Source organism: Mytilus californianus, unplaced genomic scaffold, assembly GCF_021869535.1.
Source record: "Mytilus californianus isolate M0D057914Y unplaced genomic scaffold, xbMytCali1.0.p SCAF_8, whole genome shotgun sequence".
In the NCBI taxonomy this organism is placed as follows: domain Eukaryota; kingdom Metazoa; phylum Mollusca; class Bivalvia; order Mytilida; family Mytilidae; genus Mytilus; species Mytilus californianus.
This window is the reverse complement of record NW_026262734.1, coordinates 85,582,714-85,603,556: the sequence shown is the minus strand read 5'-3', so window position 1 is coordinate 85,603,556 and position 20,843 is coordinate 85,582,714.

Genomic DNA, 20,843 nt, shown 5'->3' with positions numbered 1-20,843 from the left:
TTTGTTAACGGAAATTTCCAAATTAGCATTCCTACAAACAGTAAAATTAAATAAGCAAGTTGTTACTTTTCTTAGGAAAGGAAATCTGAAAAATGGTGAATCAAAACAGACACTGGCTTCTGGATGCATTGGTTGTCATCGTATCATAATGAAACGATATACAGGTATATGAAGGACCTGCTATATCTCATTAGTGGAAGCGAAGGTTCTAATAATCAGAGAAAACAATCCCGAAAATATGATTTAATTAGGGTTCACTTAAACCTCTGTTACATCATTTCTGGTTTATATTTTTTTATATGTTCCATAACGGTTAGCAGTTCATGCACTACTCAATGTTTTTCATTTGTCAGTGTGTCCTCTTTACAAAAAAAAACGTCAAATGATTCACGAAAATGTGTAAATGAAATGTGTACCTTTTGTAAATACTTTGTCTGTTATTGCATGATCATTTGTATTCAGAATTCACTGTTCAATCTGTCGAAATAAGATACCGCTGTTATATGCAGTTTCACATATGAAAACAGAACTAGGTGTGCTGATGTTATGAGCACGTGTTTGAATCCATATATGGTTATACAAGCACTGTATAACGACTGCACTATAATGCATTATAATGTATATACAGATGTAATATGTGATTGACCTTTGAGATTGTAATTAACTTAATTTTTTTTTTAATATATATTCAGTATGTATATTCAAGCTTGTACACTTTTTTTAAATGTGTTGTACCTAGATTGTTAATCGATACTTGCACCAAACTAAGCATCCTTGGTGAAAGTTTTTTATTTAATTTCTTAGCATGTTCGTTTTAAATATCTATAGAACGAATTTACATATGTTAATGAAATTGGTGTCTTTGAATAATAAGTTCATGCAATAAGACTTTTAATAAATCATTTCTTTTTTTCAGAATAACTTGAACTATATTTCTAACAATACATGTACAGTTTTCCTTTATCATCGACCAAAGAGTATGTGTGCACTTTGAGTTTAGTTATGCAAGAATATATAAATAAACAGAAATACAAAGAAAAAAGGCAAGCGATAGTTAAACATAGGATTTGCTTCGGCATTTCTAATAAATTAACACTACATGTTTTGTCGTATATTTGCACACTGATACATGTACCTTTTCAGGGTTTTTGTTTACAACTACTACTTTTGTTACATTATCAATCCGCTGTTATAAGTGTTTTTTTTTAACTGTTTTGAACATTTTTTTTTCTTTTTAAGACCACTGTCAATAACTGTCGTCATTCGACCCAGTCTACCCCTCCGATGATTTATTTTTGTTCCAGTAAATCACCAATACACAAACTGTAAAAGCTTTGAATGTTGAAATATAGAAAGTTGCTGTAATTGATAATCGTGACAAAACACAAAAAGGTTACAAAATTATATAGCGTCTAAGTTCAAAGAATTATTTATATGAAATTTGTTTCGTTATTCTTTTGGTATGTACTAAAATAAAGGAGAAAAAAACTAAATAATTGTGAAAGGAAGGTAACATGATATATTTTCGAACAAAACATGTAAAAGTTATTCCAATTGTCTATGCATTCGTAAATATGTGTAACTAGAAATATGAAATGTAAAATATTGATGACTTTGATTTTAATCAACACCACATATATATGTAATCATTGATGTAACCTATAATCATTTTTTTATTTTTTGATAATTAGTACTGTAAAAGCATATAATTTTATAATTAATATTTTTTGCTTGCGATAAAAGTGTGGCGTTTAGTTATTCTTGTTACTTGTTCTTGTAAATCCCATTTGCAAGGGAAAAATAGTAGCACAACATATGTATTATTGAACCCATAAGACACACGATACTGATTCATAGCTTCAAAGACAATGCATGCTCGAAGTCGTCAATCATAAGCAGACAATCGCATTAAAGTTGGTTGAGAAAGAAATTTTACAACATAGATAAAATATGATGAAATTGGTCTGACATCATAATCAGACCATTACGTAATGTTATTTGTTTATTTATGTATTTGTTTATTAAATGAACTGATATAGATCAAAATAACACTTAATTACTTCTGTGCGTCCGTCTTGCTGATAATTTTTGAGAGTTTCTATCTTTCAATCTAAAGCATTCAACATAATTAGTAGAAGAAAAAAAATAAGAAGGTGAACATCGTCATTTAAGGATCATAACTCATGTAAGGAATCAATAGATGTTTTCATAAATTTGACTTATTTTTAGATCTTGTCTTGCTTATTACTTTTGCTATTAAAATTTCTATGTATCTATTTACGTTTTCAAGATAATGGACAAAACACAAAAACAAATGGTACATATCGTCATTAAAGGACAATAACTCCGATAAGAAGCTGACTGACGGTTTCGGCCAAGTTGACTTGATAGTAGATCTTGTCGTTGCTGATCATTTTTAAAGTTTTTTTCTATCTACATGATCGATAACAATTGTCAAGATAAAGACAAACTTAAAAACAAATTGGTAAAATTCATCACTAAATTGCAATAACTCCGATAACAATGTTGTTATCAGACTGACAAAAGATCTGAACATTCTGAACATTTCTGCTCTTTCAGAGTTTTTGTATCTATAGCGGTTTTCAAGATCCCATTCGTTCCTTGTGAGGTTAGGGGCATCACGTTATTACAAAACACACATACACAAAATTTTGAACACAAATACATGCATCAGTGCACATAAAATGATCGAAATTGATTGTTCACATACATGTATTAATAAATTTTATATATAGATATAAGATGATGTGGTATGAGTGCCAATGAGACAACTCTCCATCCAAGTCACAATTTGTTAAAATAAACCATCATAGGTCAAATTACTGCCATATGGCCAAAGAATGCCTTAACTTTATTAACTTTAAAGCTTTATATTGATGATTTAAAATGTTGTTAATCAAAATCAGGTTTAAAAGAAAGATAAGATATATAAAATAAAGGAGTGTAAAGGGAGTTTATAGGCTAACTTTATAACCAGTGATTTTAAAACTGTTTTTTAGTAAACACAACACTATATTTATTCGTTTTAAATTTTAATAGCACAGTGATAAGCATAATATACTATAATACCGTACGGTGACTATAGTTGTTAATTTCTGTTTCATTTGGTCTCTTGTGAAGAGTTGTCTCATTGGCAATCATACCACATCTTCTTTTTTATATATATCACTCAAATTGAAAAGTTAAAAGAGTGAAATGGTGAGGCAAATGTGTTAGTAGTTAACATTGACATGATTGATGCTTACATTGAATAACATTTTCTGTAACAGTTGCATTGCCACGTTTTACTAACTTTAATTAGGGTAAGTGTTTAGGTTTACTTCTTTTCAGAATTGTGTTTGTGAAAACAGATTTACCCTCTCAGAATAACATGACATAGAAATAAACGAAGAATGTGTCCAAGCACTACAAACTGCTCAGCGACTGAAAAGACCTCACTGGTCGACCATACATTGTACTTGACAAGACTCGACATAATCTCGATAGTACTTAACTGTACTAAAATGTACTCGACTTTGGTCTCGATTTTACTTAATAAGTCGGATTGAGTACTTGATTATCTTAGTAAAGTCTGAATATGGTCTCGACAAATGCTTGACCAGTCTCGGCCAGTCTCGACTCAGTCTTGACCGGTCTCGACCTATCTCGTGTCTAGACTCAGTCTTGACCTTTAGATTTAGTCTCGACTTGTCTGAATCAGCCCATCTAACTTAATTATATATTGATCTTACAAAATTCAAGGTTATTTAGTAGTTTGGTTCATTGCTGTCAAATTCAAAGATTTAACTAATAGGTAAAAAAAGCTAGAATTTTCAGTTCTGATTAAATTCAGATAGTCACCTTTAATTATTTCTATAACTCTTTCAAATCAACTTAGATTTTCATAAAACTTTACAGCAATCTAAATTATATATTGATCTTACAGAATGCCAGGTTGGTTGGTAGTTTTGTTTATTGCTGTCAAATTTAAGGATTTAATTTAAATAGGTAAAAAAAGCTAGAATTTTCATTTCGGACTAAATTCAGATAGTCACCTGCAAATTTTTGTTTATAACTTTTCCAAATCAACTTGGATTTTCATATAACTATACAGCTATCTGAATTATATATTGATCTAAAGAATGCCAGGTTGTTTGGTAGTTTTGTGTATTGCTGTCAAATTTAAGGATTTAATTAATAAGTAAAAAAAGCTAGAATTTTCAATTCGTACTAAATTCAGAGTGTCACCTTTAAAAATTTCTATAACTTTTTCAAATCAACTTGGCTTTTCATCAAAATCTACAGCTATCTCAACTACATATTGATCTTACAAAATACCAGGTTATTTGGTAGTTTGGTTTACTGCTGTCAAATTTAAAGACTGGTTGAGACTGGTCAAGACTGAGTCGAGTCTGGTTGAAAATTTGTCGAGACCATATTCAGACTATACCAAGATTATCAAGTACTTAATCAGACTTATTGAGTAAAGTCGAGACAAAAGTCGGGTACAGTTAAGTACAGTTAAGTAGTGTCAAGATTATGTCGAGTCTTGTCAAGTAAAATCTGTGCTCGACCTTATTGGTCGAGCACAAAATATGGTCTTTTCAGGCTCTGAGCAGTTTGTAGTGAAGGGACACAGATGATGCCCCCGCTTGAATATAACGTTATAAAGGGACATTACTAAAGATCGGTAAGAGTGACGCCACCTAAATTGCAAGTTGATCTGAGTTTTGTGGTAATGATCATTGTGTATAAGTTTCATTATATTAGGTGAAAGCAAACTTTAGATAAAGAACGGATACGAAAAATTCAGCAGGTTTTTTTTCATTTGTAAATGAGCATAACTGAAGAACGGGTAAAAGTGACGCTACCAAAATTCAAACTTGATATGTGTTTTGTGGTAATAAGCAGTGTGTTTAAGTTTCAATTTATTTGGTTGAGGCAATCTTAACATACTTAAGTTAGAGAACGGAAACCAACAAGACCAATTTCGGGGCATACGGACGTACACACCGACAAGGATAACACTTAGTGCTCATTCTGCTGCAACGGGGGCGAACCAATACATATGTTGCATCATTTCTTTATTTCAGTCTTCATCAAGAAAAATGTGTAAAGGTTTCAATATAGATTTTGTAATGTAGTGTTGTCAAGATAGTTTTCAGTCAAACTAGTTGGCTTAACTTTTTTTACATCTACGATTATATTTACATTTTTTTACGTACGTACGGACGGACAAGGGTAACACTTAATGCCCCTCCGCATCATAACTCTTACACTTACTGTAACCAAAACATTAAGTATAACCCTAACTCTTATCCTAACTAAAACCCTATTCCTTGACCTGAATATAACAATGAATATAAACCTACCCTTACCATTATCCCTTCTATAACCCTAAACCTAACTACAATCCTTATCCTTGCACTTACTATAACCCTTACCATTAATCTAACCCTATCCTTAACGCTAACTCTAACCCAAACCATAACCCTAACCCTTAATATAACCTTAACTTCAACCCTAACCTATACTATAACCCTAACCCTACCCTAACTATAACCCTATTCCTTCCCCTGAATATACCAATGAATATAACCCTACCATTATCATTATATTTACTCTATCCCTACATTGTAACTACAACTCTTACCCTCACACGTACTAAAACCTTTACCCTAATCCTAACTTTACCCCTTAACCTTTCCAGGAATATAACCTTACTTTATACCTTACCCTTATACTTACGATTTCCTTATCCCTTACACTTACTGTAACCCTAACCCTAACTACAACCCTTGCTCTTACCATGAATATAACATTAACCCCTACCCTTAGTATAACTCTTACACTTACCTTTGCTATAACCCTAATCCTTACCCTAACTATAACCCTATCCTTTTCAATATACTTTCTATAACCCTAACCCTAATTACAATTCGTACCATTAACCTTACTCTATCCTTAACCTTTAAAATAACCCTAACCCTTACCATTACTCTTACCCTACACTTATTACAACTCTAACCTATACCTTTACTTACATGTAAACCCAAATGTTTTTCACTGCCCTACTTGCTTTTAAAATATAGGATGGTTCCATATTAAGACTTATGTTGTTCACCTGTTTGATTGAAAACTAGTCTTGTCACATGTTTGGCTGTATAGTGCTAATGCTTTTGGCAAGTTCTTCAACGTCCTCCCACAAAAGCATGTCTGCGTACATTAAATTTACGGGCACATTACATTTGCGCGCATTTGAGAATTAAACTAGTTTACGTTTGTGAGCATTTATTTTACAGGTAACACAGGTAAAAATAAAGATAACATAAATAAATATGTTAATAGTTGTTATGATTTTTTAATTTCAAATTATGTATTTTGCAAATTGACTTCTAAAAATATATATTGATCATGAGAAATCCCGTAATATCTTAAGACATACATATAACTTAAATTTTCGAATATTTCAGAAAGTTGAATTGTATTCCATTTCCTGATTTCATCGAATAGTAATCGATTTAGTAAATATTTTAAGTCAATTTGTGAAGTTGCATCAAGACACAAACATAGAGTTTCGTTTGTCAGAAACAAATCAGGAGAAAATCATTAATGTACGAATGATTTACTTTCCGTATCGAGAGAACACTTAAGTCATGGAATATTTCATAGCGATCAAACCGTAGATATAGGGAAAGATATTTCGTCAGATTCCCTATTTCCTCCTTGGGCATCACTACCGTCAGAAGAATGTAGGCGTACTACAAACTGTCTGAAATCATTCAATGCTCACTGCAATGAGTAATTTTATTCAGCATATCCATGTAGTTTTGTGTTTCATAAAGCAGTGGGCTTCATATATTCAGCACGTTACGACATGTAAAATCAGTTCTTTTCATCTTTAGATTTGCTATGTTTTTACATTTTTATCAAACTGTATATATTTCCAGGACTAAGTGCTTGTGCATAATAAAACGGACTTCTCCTGAGTTTACCTGTAAAACAAACGCGAGCAAATGTAACCAAAAGCTGCTCGCAAACGTAATGATTTCTGCGCGCAAATGTTATGATTATGCGCGCAAACGTAATGCACAGAAATTTACTATTTTATCAGTAACCATTTTTGAGGATTTGATATTTAATGTTTTCATTTCCCTCTTTTTTGAATATTTTAGATAATATTTTCTTTCTTTTACAACAAATATCTAAGGAATGACTACATATTTTTTCTGTCTAAGAAGAGATAACATCACAAATGTTGTGCACATACACTGGTTATGATATAAGAGTGTGCACTACATTTTTTAGGTTATTTCAGTCATTCATGAAAACAATTTATCTAATGAGAAGACTTGTTACATCCAAAATTCAATTACATGTATATGGTAATAAGAGTGTATGACTGTTAGATAATCTGAACCAGTTTATGATCCCAAACCTTAACAACAGGACATTCTGATAAGTCACCAATAGTTCCTCGTGTAAAACAAACAAAGACAGAAGACTCTTTTGAAACAATGTTCAATTTTTAAATCAACACATAGTCCGGAAAGAACTATTTTCTTAATTGCATAATTTCACGAGATCTCTTGCATCTTGCAATTCTTCTTTTCCAGCTAAAACAGTTCTTGATCTTGTCCACCATCTTCTCCGGGGCTTTTCATCTTTAGTATTTTTCATCATGTCATGCAATGGACAATATATCTTTTATTTTAAATCATCTACATATATATCAACTGGTAAAACAGTGATATTGTACAATTATCACTCTGTTCAGGTAGTAGTTCTAATTTTCAATCTTTGCATGTACCATATGACTTATATTTTACTTCCCCTTCGTTTGTGTCAAATTCTAAGTTTGTGACTGAGCTGGTAAAAATTAGGCCTAAAACGATGATGTATGTTATTAATACATGTGGTGTATGGCTAGCCGTTTATGTATTCATTCAATTTCGAGATATCTTATAATTTTATTGATATATCTAATTAAGTAAATACTAAATATATTCTTTGTTAGATATCTTTTTAATTTAAAGTTGATAAAATATCTTATATACTTTATAAGATATCGTTTTATCCTTATGTAATATCTAATACCTTAATACAATGTCTTTTACACTAAATTATATATCCTATATAGTTTATAAGATATCATATATATTCGAAGACATCTTTTAAAGAAATACATAATGAGATATTTTGTCTAGTTTATAAGATATCGTATTAATTTTATTGGATGTCTTATTAAGTATATTATATGATTGGTTTATCAGATACGATAACTCAATTAATTTATTAGATAATAAAGAACTATATAAGATATCTCCTAATTTTATTTGACTTTGTTTGCTCTTTTCTAAGTCGCATACATGAAAATTAAAAAATGAATTAAAAAGAGCAGGAAATATCTGTAATATAGGGACAACATGATTTGGTCCACATCTTACAGAAGATAAGCGTTTCAGATAATTCATGTGGTTTTTTTCAAAATTTAACCACGAATTTCGAATTGATTGGTCGCTACTGACCACAGAAAATTCCAGGCTGCATGGTTTACCCCCGTTTCATTATTGTGTTTGTCCCACTCTTTCGACCTAACATTTCGCTCAATAAAGCGCTCGGCATTTTGGAGTAACAGTAAAAACTTATACCGACCCTCAGTATGCCAAAAAAGTAGAAGGATTGAGTGACATGTCTTTCCAAACACTTTATCAACAATACAATATTTTCTACTGGACGTTAAGCAATAATCAATCAACAAAATGGTTAAACACTAATGTATTCCCTCAAATTTTGTTTTAGATTTATCTATTTTTTTTACTTTATGGCTTCTTAAAATCTGTATCCATGTTGGCAGATCGATTCTTTGAACGTAGATTTCGTCCTATCATCTTTAGTCTTTTATCGATTGCATAACGATCACATATTGCCTTTTATAATTGATTTCAAGATTAAAGTATTGTTGCAATTGGTGAACGATTGAATCAATGGTGTCGCAATGTTGTGCTCACCTCGAATGTGTGATGTTACGGATTAGATTCCAGTCGGATCAATTCGGATTCATTGATATTTGTATCTGCTTTAGACTAATTCTCCGATATACATACAGTTTTTTTAAGAGAAGGACGTACTTTTAGTATCTGGGGTCAGAATAATGTGTCTTCAGAGTGCTTCGTGTGCTCCTTCCACCTTATTAGGTAGCACGATAACACCCGACTCAGCGTGTTGTTTTTGTAAAAGATGAATACATTCATATAACATAAATATGGTTTCTCCTCGGATATGTAATAGTTGCAGCTGGACGTTAAGTGCCAATCTATTATACTATATAGTTGTTGACATTTGAATAATGACTGCCTTCAGTTTTAATTATATCAACAACAACTTGTTAATTATTTTAACGATTGTTCCAGTCAGTTGTGAGGTAGTTCTTATAATGACATATGTTTTGTGTTGTCATTATGTTTGTTTTCTTGTCTCTCTTATAAAGGGCTTGCATATAAGCTTAGACTGCAGCCCAATTCTTATTTAAATTACTTTGAAAACAAATTGTTGTAACTAGACTTATAAATCTTTGTCATAACTGAAATTAGGTATACATTTTTTAAAGTTCATATCATCGATTAACATATATATGTACTATGTACTGAGTTGATGTGACCAAACGTTATGGTAAACTACTTTGGTTGCTTTTTATACGACCGCAATATCTTTGCGATCGTACAATGTTATGACATTGTCAGCGTCGTCATCGTTGTCATCGCCCGAAGACATTTGGTTTCCAGACAATAACTTAGATAAAGGTGCATGGATTTCTATGAAATTGTACCACAAGTTTCCATACCACAAAATGAAGGTTTGGATTGATTTGGGGATAAGTTGTTCTTACTGTTTGGGAATTAGGGGCCCAAAACAAGCTTTGTTCTTGTTTCAGGACAATAACTTGTGAATAGGTGTATGGATCTCTAAGAAATGGTACCACAAGGTTCCGTACCACAAACGGATTTTCTAGTTTCCGGACAATAATTTGAATATTGGTCTATGGATCTTTATGAAATTGTCTCACACAAGTTTCCATAACAAAAAAAAAGGAAGATTGGGATTGATTTTCGGGGTTATGGCCCTAACAGTTAAAAAAAGGGGTTGAAAACAATACTTTTCTAATACTGTGTATGCCTGGCTTATTTCTTGACCAATTTCAATGGGGTTTAATTCAAAGTTTTTGAATTCTTGAGGTTCTTTAATATGTTTAATCTAACCGTGTATTTAGAGTTTGGATTGTTGGCCTCGTTTTAAAAATTGGTCAACATTGAGGAACAAAAATTAACTTTGTTTGATTTCATAAACAATAGAATAATTTTGGTTCTTTTATATGGTGAATTTAACGTGTATGTAGATTTTTTATTTTGGAGCCCGTTTTCGAATTAATCCACATTAAGGTCCAAAGTGTCCAAAATTGAACTTTCATTGTTTCATCGAATATTTAAGTTCTTTGATGTGCTGAATCTAATGGTGTATTTAGATTTTTTATTTTCAGCTCGGTTTTCAAATTTGTCAACATAAAGTTCCAAAGGGTTCAAATTACTTCGTTTGATTTTAAAAAGAAGTCAATATAAGGGGTTCTTCGATATGCTAACTCTAAACATGTACTTAGATTTTTCCTTTTGGGCCCAGTTTTTAAGTTGATCCTAATTAGGGTCTAGAATTAAATAAGTTTGTTTGTTTTCACCAAAAGTTTAATAATATTGGATTTCTTTATATGCTGAATTTAACCGTGTTTTTATTTGGGTCCCGTTGTTAAATTGGTCCACATTGAGGTTCAAAGGGTTCAAAATTAAAGTTTGCTTGAATTCATCAAATGTTGAACTTGTGTTTTTTTTTCATAACAATGTACTTAAATTTCAGATTGGACCACAATAGGTAAATGTCCGATTTCAAGTTCTTACACAACATTCTGTCTGTCTCAGAAACCAATGCTATGTCAAATATTTAATCACAATCCAAATTCAGAGCTGTATTGCACAATCAATAGAATAGAGAATAAATTATGTGTGAATATAGTTTGAAGTTTTCTTATCATTATTAGAATTTTTGAAAATGATGAATGGTAAGTTTTATATATTTTTCATAGTGTATTAATGGTGAATGATATTTTGGAAATTGTTTTATTTTATTTTTTTTTTTTTTTTGTACTTTTAAAAAAAAACATGATAGGTTTGTTTGTTATTCTGTTTTAACCAATTTTGATGAAGCGAACCCCTTTAAAAACTTAGATAATATTGTACATTAACGAAAACATAAATTCAATTATTTGTGTATTTGGATATACTGAATTGAAGCGTGTATTTAGATTTTGGATATTGGACCATAATAGGTAAAAGTCCTATTTCAATTTTTTGTAATTCTTTGACCACATTTATTCTGTGTCAGAAACATATGTTGTGTCAAATATTTAATCACAATTAAAATTTAGAGCTGTATTAAGCTCTAATGTAGTGTCAATAATTGCCCCAGCTGTTCAGGGTTCGACCGCTGCGGCGGTATCAAGCTACGCCAAGCGGAACATTTTATTGTCATATGAATTGATTTTCGTTTATTGTTTTAGCATACACTAGGCCGTTGTGTTTTTCTCCTTTTATCCTGTTGTGATAGTTCATTTTATAATATGCGTTTTGCTATGAGCTGATTGATTGAGAAGTAATTTCTGCATATAGTGCATTTAGTTAGACATTCAAAGTGTGTCTAAATTAAGTCTAACTAACTTATTTTGCGATTTAAAGAAACACATTTCTAAATGTTATTCCTGAAAGTTTATATCAAACCAGTTAGCCTCTTGTTATATATTAAATTTAAAAAAAAATCGTTTCGTTTCGTTTAGTCTCGTTTCATTTTAGCAAATATCGTTTCTTTTCGCAATTTACAGGTACCTGATAAGGATACCTAATATGTCATCTTATCGCCAGTTTTCTATTTTTAAGTTTTTAATCAAAAATAAAATAAAAAAGTGAAATGATCAAAATCGCTCGTTAAGTTTAGTATTTTTGAAGTTTGATTAAATAATTAAGCTACCAAATTTTCAAACGAATTTTAGAATTTATAAATTAATTATTTGGTGAAATTTTCTAAATTTAAAAAAGCTTTAAAAATTTGGAATGCTGATATCTATTATAACTTTGATAAAAAAATATATAAAAACAACAGAAATTTGAAATTTGAAAACTTTTTAAAATTTAAATTGTTAAGTGTTTTACGGACCATACAGTCCGACAAGTTCGAAAGGTTTCCCCGATTTATCCAGGCTTAGAAGTTAAATTGGAAAGGATTTGTTTTTTTTCAAACATATGCCGGACTTCATTGCGGTAGTATATACATTGCTCATGGCGCGCTAATACAACTTGCTTACGTGTTTGCATCTTTTGAAAGAGGGACGAAAGATACGAGAGGGACAGTCAAACTCATAGATCGAAAACAAACTGACAACGCCATGTCCAAAAATAAAAAGACAAACAGACAAATAATAGTACAGACGACACAACATAGAAAACCAAAGACTAAGCAACACGAACCCCACCAAAAACTGGGGGTGATCTCAGGTGCTCCGGAAGGGTAAGCAGATCCTGCTCCACATGTGGCACCCGTCGTGTTGCTTATAATATTACAAATCCGGTAAATAGTATAATTCGGTAAGTCACATTCGTGAAAAGGGAGGGTATTGTAGTTACGACATAAGGAACATATCCGATATCATCTGTGAAACGGTTATTCCATAACGGTCAACCATCTCGTGATGGCGTCTGTAAAATTTACGAAGGGATGACTTCAACTTCACCATTTGGAACTCTTGATTTAATAGCTTCCTTGTGAGCAGCCATACTCTATCAAGGAAATCATGATAGGAAACACAAGCCCGGGAATATCGTATCAATTTGGAGATATATACTCCGTATGCACGCGCTGCTGGAATGTTGCTACATAGAAACGGAAAGTTCACAATTGGGAAGCTGAAATCATCTCTTTTGTCGTAAAGTTTTGTTTTCAACCGACCCTCAATGTCAATTTCTAGATGTAAGTCAAGATATGAGGCAGACTTAACTGTATCTGTAGTATCCTTTATCTCTAGTTCGATGGGATAGATTCGTTCAACATAGTCACCAAATTTTGTATTATTTAGTGAGAGAACATCATCTATATAGCGGAACGTAGAGTTAAAGGATACTGCTAACTTTTTATCTTTCTTCCTAAGAAGTTCCTGTATGAAGTCGGCCTCATAATAATAAAGAAACAAGTCGACAAGAAGAGGGGCACAATTGGTTCCCATTGGAATTCCGACAGTCTGTTGAAAAACACGTCCTCCAAACGTAACAAATATGTTGTCAATCAAGAAATCAAGCATCTTGATAATGTCAGTTTCAGAGAATTTTTTGTTTGAATCAGAGTGATTCTTTACAAAGTAGGATTTATCCCTCCCCAAGACAAGATACTTGTATCTACGTTCGCCATTCTTTTTAATGAAACAAAGTAATACCAACTCTGTCAATTTGTCTTTACGTTTGGAATGGATAATACTTGTGTAAAGTGTAGAAAAGGCAAATGTTTTAATACTATTGCAAGATGAGAGAGTCTTAGATTGTTTGTACTCAAAAAGATCTTTGGAATTTTTTAGTATCCACATCTGATTCACGCCACCTCTAGAATAGGCAGTTTCACAATAACTTTGGAGCCCGGCTTTGATTGCTGATAAAATAGATGTTAATAATTTAGAAAGAGGTTCCGTGGAGCACTTGGAAGACCCAGCAATATACCGTTGTTTGTAAGGACACTTATGTAGTTTAGGTATCCAATACAGTGATGGAAGATCCACCATCGAGACCTTTGTTGGCAAAGGAAAGTTTAAGAAAAGATATTTTCTCTTTTTCATCTTTTCCAATGCGAACTGGTTTGAAAAGTCTGTGACTTGCAATATCCGAAATGATAGCTGTAAGTTTGTATTGTTTTGATCTTCTTCTTCAAAAATTGAATTTATCAAAATCTAGAAGACCGGGGAGTTAAAACAACAAATATGATGGTGATGATGATGGGTGGCTGCTTAACGTTGAGTGGCAAATTAATATAAAATTGAGAATTGAAACGGGGAATGTATAAAAGAGACAACAACCCGACCAAGGAGCAAAAAACAGCTAAAGGCCACCTACAGGTCTTCAACACAGCGAGAACAATCCAGCACACGGCTTCAGCTGGCCCATAAATTCAAAGTACGGCCTTCAACACGGAATCTTGGCTCACACCGAACATCAAGCTATAAAGGGCCCCAAAATGACTAGTGTAAAACAATTCAAACAGGAAAACCAACAGTCTAATCTATATAAAAAACGAGAAACGAGAAACACTTATGAACCACATCAACAAACGACAACCACTGAACATCGGGTTCCTGACTTAGGACAGGTGCATACCAATGCAGCGGGTTTAAACGTCTTGATAGGCGCCAACCTTCACCCTACCTGAAACAATAGTGAAACATCACAACATAAAAAGCCAAACTCTAAAATATCAATTGAAATGGCTTAACTCAATCAAAATACATACTAGCAAAAACAAGTGAACATACACTGAACGAATAAATTTGATCTATGACACAATGTAAATATAAAATTAATAAAACAAGGGGGTTAGATGTAAAACAATATCAAAAAGACAACCATAACCTTGGACAAAATGCCGCCAAATAAAATAACGTACCCAGGTAAATAAAATAAATTTGTTGTAAGGTATACATGCAGTACGGAAATATTGTTTACAAAATAAATAATTTTGTTGTTCAAAGTACGAGAATAGAAGTGAACATTTATCGTCATACCAAACACTTATCAAAGGTGGTATATATTAAAAATAGTGAGACGAGATATTACACTAAATAAGTAAACATTAAATAACAAAAATGCAATACAAATTGTATTAACAGGTCAAATTAACACGAAAGTACGATTTGAGAGTACTCCCAATTACTGAAAGCTAGTTAAAAGCCAAGAACAATTAATAATAAAAAATCATGCATCAGAGTCTAAAATCAACTAAAACACATCCCAGGGATTTAGTGTTTTAACGTCATGTACAGTCAAAGAAGACATGACTTGTGCAATGCCAAAATTAAAAGTTTCGACAGGCAGTAGGATAGTTAGGAGTTAACCTTTTAATAAATATATATAATGTTATATATAGATAAAGTTATCTCTATATAGAAAATGAACGTGGATGTGTATTCATACATCCCCCCCCAAAAAAAAACGTTTGAAAAGAATACAAATTTAGTTATGTTTTAATTTGCTGATGACAAAAACGATATTTGTGCCAATGTAAACTATATTCAAAGATCTAATAACAACATTGGTAAGATAACCTTTTCTAATAAGTTCGATGAGTTTACACGGATCACATAGTGATTTCCACGCTTTAAGTACAATATTACCGTAAAATTTAGGATGTGAAATACCGTTTTAAATAGGTTTTCTACAGGTACAGCCAAATATACTATATCGCTTCCATTTAATTTCTAAACAAAAGTATTTTTTCATTTATTATAAAATGCTTTGATAAAACAATCCCTAAATATGTTGTTTTTTTAGAATTAAGGTGTGTTCGATTAGGGATTGTTCTGTATTAATGTGTTTAACGGGAATGCTAGTGGAGTCCAAATACAAAAGTCATTTCCAGACAGTTTTTTTTTAGATCCCTTGAAGTAAATTAACGTATACCAATTTATCCATTTTATTGATAAACAATTAGAGGGGATGGGTCACCGAATTCATTGTACTGAATAAATCATTAACGGAAATGTGTTAGGTAAGTAACATTGAACAACATAATGCAATAAGATTTCGTTGCCAGATGTGGATCAATGATTTTGAAAGTAGTGTTGGTGGTGGTGGTAGTGGTAATGGTGGTGGTGGTGGTGGTGGTGGTGGGGCGGGGGGGTGGGGGGGGGGGGGGTGGGGGATGTTGGCAACGTTAAAAGTGGAACAAAAAAAATAGAAGTGTTAATATGATATATGGCCATATATATAAGTGTTTGTTGCATATGTATATGAACAAGACTTTGTATTATACCGCCGGAAGACATGTCATCCTACCTAGACACATGATTTCGACACCGGACCGACTAATCTTTGCTCTAACTCCTAAATATTGCGTGCTTGGCAGAGAGGCAGCCAATTTTTGATTTGAAACGGGCGAGGATCGAGCCCAAGACTTCCTGCACTCGAGCAGTGATGTAGATTTCATTGACGCAATAAGATAATCGCCTCACCAAATTATTGACCATTCAAAAGAGAGATAAAGAGAATTATATACCATGTTCGTTATAGTATAAATAAACTCATCATTGATACGAGGATTGAAATTTTATATTTACGCCAGACGCGCGTTTCGTCTACAAAAGACTCATCAGATACGCTCGAATCAAAAAAATATTAAAAAGGCCAAATAAAGTACGAAGTTGAAGAGCATTAAAGTATACTAAGTGACGACGGTTTAAAACGTTGACTGCTTTACTCTTTACTCACTCATTCCTCATTATTAACGTCTTGAAAACTTTCTTTCATAAAATGAACAAGGTAGATGCAAATATCTGTTTTAAGTAACAAAGTATACCTAACAAAAAACTGATTGAAACAAGAGGTCATAACTGTGAAACTAATATGATGCTTGATTTTTGTTTTGACAACGAACTTGTTACTTTTGGTGGACAAAGTTTTCAACAGACACTTGGCATTCCTGCATTTTATGTAGTTCTCTTCTACCTTGGTTAATATAAGCAAGACTTCATAGTTCACCTAGTTATTATCATCCATACATTTTTACAAAAGCTAAACGTATAAAGTTATAAGACATAGTGGATCTTTAACTTAATATCCTCAAATCTGTACAAAGCATTTAATAGGAGGTCATACATATAATTCTGTCAATTATTTTTCTTTTGATCAGGACCTGTCTAACTGAATACTGAGAATTAAACCTTTAACCAGTATTTCATTGACATTTATTGATTTAACGCGCACTAAAAATATTATTTCATGATAAAATTCCACGAATCTGGTTTTTTAATAGACAGGATCTTTTTTCCAGTGTGTGACCTATCAAGAACATGATTACCTACACCTATTTTGCGATTCATGTTTTCAATTAATCGTCTACTCCCTATTGGCATTGACGTAATAATCAGATTAAAGGGATAAAAGAAATTTATAAAAGACAGCGAATTTTCAAGTACCAATATTGTTTTCCTTCTTTGCATTTGGTACGGGGAAACATAACAAATCATTTTGCATTGAATTACACCCAGTATTGGCAGTAAACATCAATGTAATACATATGAGTTGCATTCCTTAATCGTATTCTAGGTGACAACTGAATATCTTAAGGGTGTTTTTTGTAGTTGGGTTGCTTGTCTAACTATTGTCCCGGACTATTGCATACCCTGTCCAAACATTTACCCTCATGTATATTTACACAAGATATTATTTACTTAGTAGCATGTATGACTGGCATATCACATACCTTCAGTCGGTTGCATATATTTTATGTGAAAACAGTTTATTTGTTTTTCCAATTTTGGAAAATATAAGAAATATGTTTTATCTGTTGTGTCTCAAATTTAATATTGAAATGAAAATCTTTTTTTTTTTACATTTTATTTTTTTCTAATTTGTTTCATTATGAAACATCATATAATATGTAACTTGTAATACTAATTTATATGGTTTGAAATTGAAAAGACTCAATATTTTAGAAGAACAAATTAGTCACATTACTCCTTTCGTGTAGTTAGGGTACCTTAAAATGTAAACTTTAAGTGTTTAAGTATTATTACCTAGGGCATATTGGGTTGGTGTATTGGTCAATAAATTAAGAACATTTATTGCTTTCCCTGAAGCCCTCCATACAAAAATTAACAAGATATTAATAAGATGTTTCCCTTTAATATCTTAGGTTTTAATTGAAAAATATATATTAGTCATTAAACTGGAGGTAAAAATGTTCTTTTTCATTCGCATTAAAATATTGTTCTTGTCTATGCATGGCTACTAGTTTAACTACAATCTTTATAATTTAATCTGTTAAAATATCAACTCCTTTCCCATTTTATTCCAATTTATAACAAATTAAAAGGACTGAACATGCACATGTATTAGCTTGTGTATTTTATAATTTATTTTAATCCAGCTTGCTGTGACTCTGAAACTACAATAATAGTAATCTTAGTGTGACTGGACTTAAAAAATGTTGTCTGCAGACTTGGGAGTGCATGTTCAAAGACTTGCACGGTCTTAATTATTTGAAGAAATACAATTAGAAGCATTTTATACCTTGTTCCATTCACCAAGAACAGTTCTCTCAGTCATGTGTATATTTTGTGTTCATAGCTTCGAAACATGCACATTATTTTACTACAAGCACATGACATCTCACATGATATTACGACGTAAGAAACGGAATCCCCATTTTAATTGATTACCTGAAGGCAGTCTTCAAAGGTTAATTTATTTATAAAATAGAATTAAAAATCAAAACAAAAATGGAGATTTGCATGCAATCTCATTTTTGGACTGAATAAATGTTTGCCGTGGCCATTTGCAGGCACATTTGAAGAAATAACGAAGCAACAAAAAGGTTAGCTCATCAGAATCTGAAAATGGCAACTTTCAAGGAAATGTTGGATTAAATACTACCTTAATGGCCGCATTGATATGCAAATGATCGCATATGAGGTCACGGAATAAATATTTGTAATTTTCACAGGAGAAGACCTTTTTCGAAACATAAAACATTAAAATAAACGGCTGTTGAACCCATGTTGCTCCACGGAGGAAGCCATTAATTTAACACCGCCATGAACTAAGTTTTAACTGTATTTTTCTTATTTTAAACCGTACGATTGCACAAAAAGAAGCATAGAAACACATTTCATAAAACGCTTCTTGACTGCGTTAATTTTCTCTTTCATTCGCCCTGTCATTTCGATTAGAAACTGATTTTAAAAATACCGACAATACGATGCCTCAAGGCATCCTTGGGCCAACGCTAGGCGATGCCTTGGGGCATCGTTGGGCACGCGCCAGGTGATGCTTCAAGGCATCATCGGGGATGAAAGGGTTTAGGCAGTCACGTTTTGGCCAAATTATGTTCAGTCTTGTTTACTTATTCTTATTTGATACATACAAAATTTTGCATCCTTAGTACCATATGGTCCGAAAAGGCGAAAAAGGGGAGGGTTGTGTGCATGTTAAACTGGTTTAACCCCTAAACATATTGTTTATGTACCAAGTCTAACTAGTTTTAATTTAGTTTGAGATATTGTATGAGGTGACATCATCAATGGTCAACATGGTCAAGCCAAAATTTTAAATGAATCAATAACCATGATAAGTTAACATCAATAATTAAGAATACGGGCTACTGTTTCATTAAAATTAAGTAAAGTTATCGATTGTTCATTGAACATTTTTAATTTGGTTCACAAATGATATCTTCGAATATTGATATCCCACAAATATAAAACTCAAACTGTAGTAAATCTCTATAGATCGTTCTCGTTGCAACATTTTCAAAGTGCCGTTTGTTAATTTGTACAAATTTATTTTCTGAAAAATCACACTAAACTAGTTTATTCCTTCTTGTGGTAGTTCACTCTGCATTCAGAAGGTCACTTTCATATTCATTGAAGTTAACTTCCTTCCAGGCTTGTGACTGGCAAGATTTTACATATCTTGGCTGCATTCCCCACCCACCACCACATTGCAAATTTCAGTCCAAGAGGAACCCTTTTTTATACTTTTCACTTTAACAAAATTGCTGGGTAATAATTAGTTAGGTTTTTATTTATGTATAAATTATAATTTATAGAACAAAATGATTACACAACTTTCTCATGTTTGCTGCCCACCTAATTTTTTTAGTCTGAAGAAACTATAGTCAGTTTACAATTACTTGTTATTTTAATGATGTTAACAAATTAAATGCTTACCATTATTTGAAGAAATACAGATTGTTGACACGCAGACATTCTTTGAATTGATTTTTTAAAAACAATGACCTGTTTAATTTAAAAAAAAATTGACTTATTCACATATTTATCATGTACTTTTATTTATAAATAACTTTTGTCCAAGCAGAGAAAAACATCAGTGTCATTTAATATCAGAACTTCCTGAAGGTGATGGACTTGGACTGATGAAATAATGCAATGCAGAATATGGCATGAACTGAAGCATGGAGAATTTTACACAGCAAGAAAACCCTTAAATGCCTTTTACATCTTCTCTGAAACCACTTTGTTAGCATTACCTTTTTTAGAACAATTTACTGGATATGACCATCATATACTGTACATATGCTGGATATAAATATATGGTGGTCACATCCGGTAAATTGTTGTCGTATCCAGTGTATATGTTGGTCATATCCAGTATATGTACAGTTTATGGTGCTCATATCCAGTAAATTGTTGTCATATCCAGTATATGTTAGTTATATCCAGTATATGTACAGTATATGCTATATATCTAAGGGACAGTATGCCGCCTGATAATTAATCAGGCGACAGCATGGCAAGTCACACGTGGTTGCCCGTTAAAATTGACATTATGAGACTTAATTCTGGGTAAATACGATTATTTATCGCTTGAATTACAACTTACACATTGACAATGATCATACTAGCCATCCACAGTCACTTGTCTGCCAAAAAACTACAAAACTGCAGCAAATTTCACGTTAATACTTGAAAATTCCTTTCTGTAGAAAAACCAGACAGGTGCACGACACCTTCATACTGCAAGCATCTTACC